Here is a 6,748-nt window from a genome sequence, read left to right on the forward strand (position 1 = left end):
GGGCTCCATGGGAGCCTGGTGACTCTGTGCAGCCCCCAGCACCCAGAGCTGCTGGTAAGGGTAGGGGGAATGTGATGTTTAATTTTATGCATCAGCTTGGCTGCACCACGGTGCCCAGACATTTGGTCCAACATTATTCTTTTTTTTTTTTAACAACTTTATTGGAGTATAATTGCTTCACAACCAACGTTATTCTTGATGTTACTGCGAGGGTGTTTTTGTACTTTTACATTTTTATTTATTTATTTATTTATTTTTAATTTTTTTTTTTTTGCCTCACTGTGCGGCTTGCGAGATCTGACCAGGGATCAAACCTGTGCCCCCTGCAGCGGAGGCACAGATCCTAACCACTGGATGGCCAGGGAATTCCCACGAGGGTGTTTTCGGATGAGATGGGCATTTAAACTGGTGGACTTGGAGTAAGCAGATTGCCCTTTGTCATGTGAGTGGGCCTCACCCAATCAGTTGAAGAACTTAATAGAACAAAAGGCTGTCCTTCCCTGAAGACGATGGCTGCTGCAGCAGATGACCTTCAGACGAGCTGGGTCTCCAGCTTGCTGGCCCACCCCACAGGATTGGGACTTCCCAGCCTCCATAACTGCATGAGCCAATTTTTTGCAGTAAATTTCTTAATTTATATATCTCCACATACTCTTGTTCTGTTTCTCTGGACAGACCTGACGAACACAGGGCGCATCAGGCCTGCTCGCTCTCCCAAGACCCGGAGGAGCAGACAAGCATCAGACACGCAGCTCCCCAGGCTCGGCCAGGGCTGGGAGAAGCCTTTTGGAGGGGGCCAGATTTGGGCCAAGTAACCCAGCAGAGCCCCCAGAACTCCCCCAGCCCCTCCTGCGTGTGCCAGCCCCAGCCCCTGTCCTCGACACTGCCTCGGCCACAGGGCGTGGAGGTAATCACCAGGAAACTCCACCCACCCTTGCACCCACACAGTGCTCCAGACCACCCAGGCCAGGCCTCCTCCGACTTCTTGGGAGTATCTTTGTTTTGCCATTTTAGAAGTGCTCCTACAGAAGATGTGGCTCTGGGGGCCCAGGTCTGAGCTGCCCCCTCCCCAGGAAGACATGTCCTGTGAGTGGAGACTCCAGTCACGCAGGGGGTCGTGTCATGAAAATTTCCTCGGGGAGCGAGCCCGGACACTCACGAAGGAAACGGTGGAGGACAGGGTGGGAGGCGGGGACACCTGGACAGTCACCCTGGCCTGAAGCCCATCTCGCCAGCCCACGAGACCTGGTCCTAATAGTTCATCCTATCTGTTGGGAAGAGCCCAGGCCAGGCCAGGATGCTCCCTCCTCATTCCCATGCTGGGGCCACAGGAGGGGACAGTGTTCTGAGACACTGCTCAGCTGACTCCAAAAAGGGGCCAGAATTCACTCTGAGGGCAACACAGGCTGCTTCCCGCAGCCCCTGTTTCTGGCCAGCATCCAAGTACCTCCCAGCATCCCAGCCCATGACACACCCCAGCTTGTTGTCTGCACCCGCAGAGGGCTTCCTGGTCTCCCTGACCTCCCAGTACCGTCAGCCAGCGGCCACCTGAGGGCTGACTCCTCAGGCTGGGGACCTCTGGGCCTGTGGGCTTGGTGGTACTGCCCTTTGGGACCCAGAGGACAAGGGATGGCCCAGGCTGCTTGGTGGGAATGTGGTCTGTGCAAACGAGGTAGGAAATGAAGGCGTGAAAGATGGACTGAACGGATGCTTTAGTCCAACATCTTCACGCTGCACAGCTTCATGATACCTACAAAAGCAGCACAGCAAATCATAAAACAAGACGGAAATGAGGGTAAAATATGGGCGCACCGGGCACCACCCACCTCGTTAGCGGGACTCGAAGAGGAACCTGCACAAGCAGCCCTTTGCTGGCATCACTTGGGGTCCTGGCAGCCATGGACTTGCTTCTGTTGGGGGACCTTTTTTTTTTTTAATTTATTGAGGTGAACACACACAACATAAAATTAGCCATTTTACAGCCACCAACTGGAAGCATCCGGTACATCCGCAGTGTCGTGCTACGCCAGCGTTTCCTGCCCTCCAAAGGAAGACCCTGGACCACGAAGCAGTTTTTCCCCAGCCCCTCCCCCCAGGCCTGACCACCACATCTGGGACATTTCCTATCAATGGAATCATGCAATATGTAACCCATGGTGTCTGTCGTCTTTCACCAAGTGTAGCAACTTAGAGGTTCATCCACGTGGTAGCAGACATCCACCCTTCCTTCCTTGTTATGGCTGGATATGGCTCCACACATTCCATCGTGTGGAGATGCTACATTGGGTCGATCCAGGCATCCGTTGCTGGATACTTGGGCTGTTTCCCCCTTTGCTGGTTGTGAACGTGCTGCTCTGAGCATGGGTGTACTTGCACTTCTCTGAGTCCCCGTCTGCACCTCTTTGGGTATATACCACCGATAGTTCTTCAGAGTTCACGGACCTTTGGACCCTCAGTTTTCAGGCATCACTGCTTGACCAAGAGCACGCAGGCAGGAGCAACAGGCCAGGCCTGGAACCCAGGTTTCTGGCTCTCTCCCAGCAGAGATGAGGCCGCCATGATGGTAAAGAAAGGGAAGGGAAGGTGCGTCCACTCACCTTAGCAGATTCGGCAACACCCGCCAGGCCAGGCCGCAGGTGGTGTTCTCAGCGGTGGGGCCCACGTGGCTGCCACCACCCACCCAAGCCACATGAACTAACCAGGTTGGTCCACATGCTGGGGCAGCTAGAGGAAACCTGGTTAGGGCCTCAGAGAGCGATCGAGGTTCAGCCTCCCACAGACAGAGGGAAATCCTGAGTCTGGGTGGAGGAAGGGAGGGGAACGGGAGGGACAGGTTCACCAACGAAGCCTGACCCAGTGACTCAGCGCCAAGCAAACACTGCTTATTCCCACTCGGGCTAAAGGGACGAGAGGGAAAGCTTCCTGGTAATGCCACCTTCCCAAGAAGCCACCGTGAGCCTTTGAGGGTGGGTTTGCATAGAAAGGAAAATCTGTGTGGATTAATTACAAAGTCAGTGTGTCAGATCTAAATCAACGGAGCAAGTCTTTGAGGTCGATTGGGTGGGCATCACGCATGTGCATCTTCCATTCTCCCTCGTGAAAGCCGGGAGGTTCTCAGCTCCTAATTCAGGCACTGGCACTTGGGAAGTACTGAAGAACGCTTGTTGAATTGATGTTGAAAGTCAAGGAGGCTGCCCTAAAAAGTGAAAGCAGAGCCCCTAGATTTCTGCAATTTGGGATCCTTCAGAGAGATGGGGCTCTGCCGCGACACCCTGCCTTTTGCCCTTTCCCAAGCCCCAGGGGCCCCTCTTAAAATACACCGTGTAAAAAGTAAAAAGCTCAAGACAAGGAAACAGAAAACAGCCGTCCCCTGCCCTAGCGGTTGCCCACCACCCGGATCCAGCTCTCACACAGCGGGGCAGCCATGTTCGAATCTTGAAGTTCAAATCTGTAGTGTTCACCCCACCACACACGTTTACTGCTGCTTGTCTGCTTTTTCTGTTTGATTTTAGGTCTTCATTTCGGACTGTGGAAGATGAAGATTTAGCCCTTTCATAACAGCCTCTTCTCTTCCAGAACCTACCATCTCCACTTCTCAGAGCTGCTGAAGAAAAGGCTGGCATGCCTTTCTGATATTGCCCCGGGCCAGGCCCCAGGGGGCACTATCGGGTGGGGGAGGTGTCCCAAGGGACCCTCAGCCCCAGAGCAACAGCAAAGCATCTGAAGTTTAAGACTCACTCTTGTTTCCTCCCAAGAATAAAGAGGCATTTTTTTTTCTAAAGCAGAAAATCTAAGAAAAATTCATGCAGTCCTCAAACCAGAAGATGCTCCTAAATGAAAAAGCATGGAATAGGGGATCAGAGAAAAATGGGGGAAAGGCCCAACTTTTATGGGAAGCAAAGAAGGAAAAATGTAATGTTGTTAAACTATCTCAAGACAGGAAGGGAAGTGAAGACGGTACACACTGGAAGGAAAGGAAACTTAAGCCAAATGGCAGAGGCTTAGTAAGTGAAAGTTCCTGCATCTTGACTCCTGGCACAAAAGGATTTTTAAAAGAATCCTCGTTCCACGGACCAGGGAGCTCCCAGCTGGTGCACTGGAAGGGAGGGAGGGACCTGCTGGCTCAGGCGGCGAGAAGGGAGAGAGGCTGAGGGAGCAGCCAGCACAGCAGGGAGATTTGTTACACACATGGGGACGGGGCAAATGGGCACAATATACTGAGGACGATGGAGACCAACCTCCTCACTGTCAGAGGAAGCAGATACAAGTACGGAGAATTCTGCTGGAATATACCCTGGGGTGTTGGGCTGTAATTGAAGGCATCGATGTGAAATCATGGTTCTCAAGAAGACATGGGGGGCTTCCCTGGTGGCGCAGTGGTTGAGAGTCCACCTGCCGGTGCAGGGGACATGGGTTCGTGCCCCGGTCTGGGAAGATCCCACATGCCGCGGAGCGGCTGGGCCCGTGAGCCATGGCCACTGAGCCTGCGTGTCCGGAGCCTGTGCTCCGCAACAGGAGAGGCCACAACGCTGAGAGGCCCGCATACCGCAAAAAAAAAAAAAAAAAAAAAGAGAGAGAAAAAGAAGACATGGGGACATGTATGTGTACATACATGCAAGTTACACACACACGCTTTTCCCAGATCTGTCTCCTGAGGGACAAGAGGCAATGGCAGTCCAGGAACAATAAGCACATCTAATGCCCAGATCTCGGCTTCTAAATACCGTTCTTCACGGAAGGAAACTGGTTTCCTTGGAGAAATGGCTGCTTCTGAGGCTGGGATGAAGGAAGTACAAGATGTGCCTGGACCACCTCATTGGGTCAGGAAGCAGGAAGTGCTCAAAGACTGATGGGGATGCATCAAAGGGACACAAGAGCCAGTGTGAACTGGCCAAACCAGGGATAATTCCAACATCAAAATAAATGGTAATAATCGTTCAAATAGGAATGCGTGAGCACATGATACAAATAAAAAAATTAAAAGGTAAGCTATACTTCATACACAGCGTCACGTCTGTGGGATTTCTGCCAAAAGTGCTTAGCCACCATTGTAAAGCAATTATACTCCAATAAGGACGTTTAAAAAAAAAAAATGCTTAGCCCAGGTCAAACCCAGAAGAGAACTAAGACAAACCTAAGCTGAGGGCAGTCCACGAAATTAGTGGCTGTACCTCCCTGAAGGCAAGGTCATGAGAGACGAGACTGAGAGACGAGGGCTGAAGCCTGAAGGGTCTTAACAACTCCACACAGCGAGATCCTGGGCCAGGTTGGAATGGAGCGCTGATACTGTGGTTGGCTGGGTTTTTTCCTATAAAGGACACTCTGGGGACAATCAGTAAACCCTTGAAAAGGATTTGTAGATTAGATGATAGCATTGTATCAATGTTCATTTCTTGATTTTGATAGATACACTGTGGCTACATAGTGGCTACAGTCCTTGTTTTAGGAAATACACACTGAAGTACTTAGGGGTCATGAGGCATACTTTCTGCAACCTACTCAGACAGATGGATGGATGGACAGATGGACAGGTGGATGGGGAGATGGATGGGGGGAATGGATGGATGGATAAGTGCATGGGGGACGAAGAGATGAATGGATGAGGAGGTTGGGGGATGGACGGGTGGGTAGATCTGAAAGAAAAGGGAACGACGAGGCAAAAGAGTTAAATGTAAACAAATGGAAGATCTACGAAGGGGACACCAGGGTTCCATGTACTATTCTTACAACTTCTCTATATTTTAAAATTCTTTCAAAATGTAAAGTTAAGGGGAATTCCCTGGCGGTCCAGTGGTTAGCATGCCATGCTTCCACCGCAGGAAGCATGGGTTCAATTCCTGGTCAGGGAACTAAGACCCTGCATGCCACGTGGCATGGCCAAAAAAAAACACTTACAAAGAAATAAAAACTTTGGTGCTGGGAGCTTCTTCCCCAACGGCTCACACATGCAGGAGGAAGGTCCCGGGCTAAGGAGGCAGGAGGCCCAGGTCCACCCTTCCACCTCCCCCTCCCCCCCAGATCATGGGTAAATTCAGGGCACACAGATTGCCCTTCCAAAGGGCATCTCCACACCACACGTGACTGCCTCAAAATCTGATTTTCAGAAATCAGATTATTCGAGCTCACGTATATGAAAATGTAGTCTCAGTGGCTTCAAAAAGGTCGGAAGAGAACTTAGCTTTATTGACATCAAACAGAAGTTTTTTCTTCCACGTGTTCTACATACAACAGTAGCACAACATATTAAAAGCACAAGGCATATTAAAACATAGCCAGTTCTAAGCAGTCCGGATATTTCCTGTCACAGAAAAGAAGTATCCTGCCCACAGATTCACATTAACATACATGGTACGTTAACATCAATCTCTGTTTCATACACCAGTCCAAAGGGCATGTTTGCATCCAGGGTCGGGTCCCGCAGCAAACTGACTCTAATAATAGTGTGGGGGGGCGGGCGCATGTGGGACACAGGTGACGACGAAAGAACGGGGTTTTTCCATCCAAGACCGTGAGGCTGTCTCCTGGAGCCGACTCGGGGGTCACACCCTAAAAGCTGAGGCCCATGCACAGAGTAGCCGCTTGTAAAGCAGGTCAGAAACCCCCTTGGAGACCCTAAAACAGCATCACTAGGCACAAACCGCCACCCCGCCTAGACCGATGGCTGAAAAGAAAACGGTGAGGAAGGCGGTTCATCTAACCAGGTAACACGGTTCTGAGTCCGAAACCGGGGCTGTCAGTTAATTTTTCC

Source organism: Hyperoodon ampullatus (assembly GCF_949752795.1).
Source record: "Hyperoodon ampullatus genome assembly, chromosome: 5".
In the NCBI taxonomy this organism is placed as follows: Eukaryota; Metazoa; Chordata; class Mammalia; order Artiodactyla; family Ziphiidae; genus Hyperoodon; species Hyperoodon ampullatus.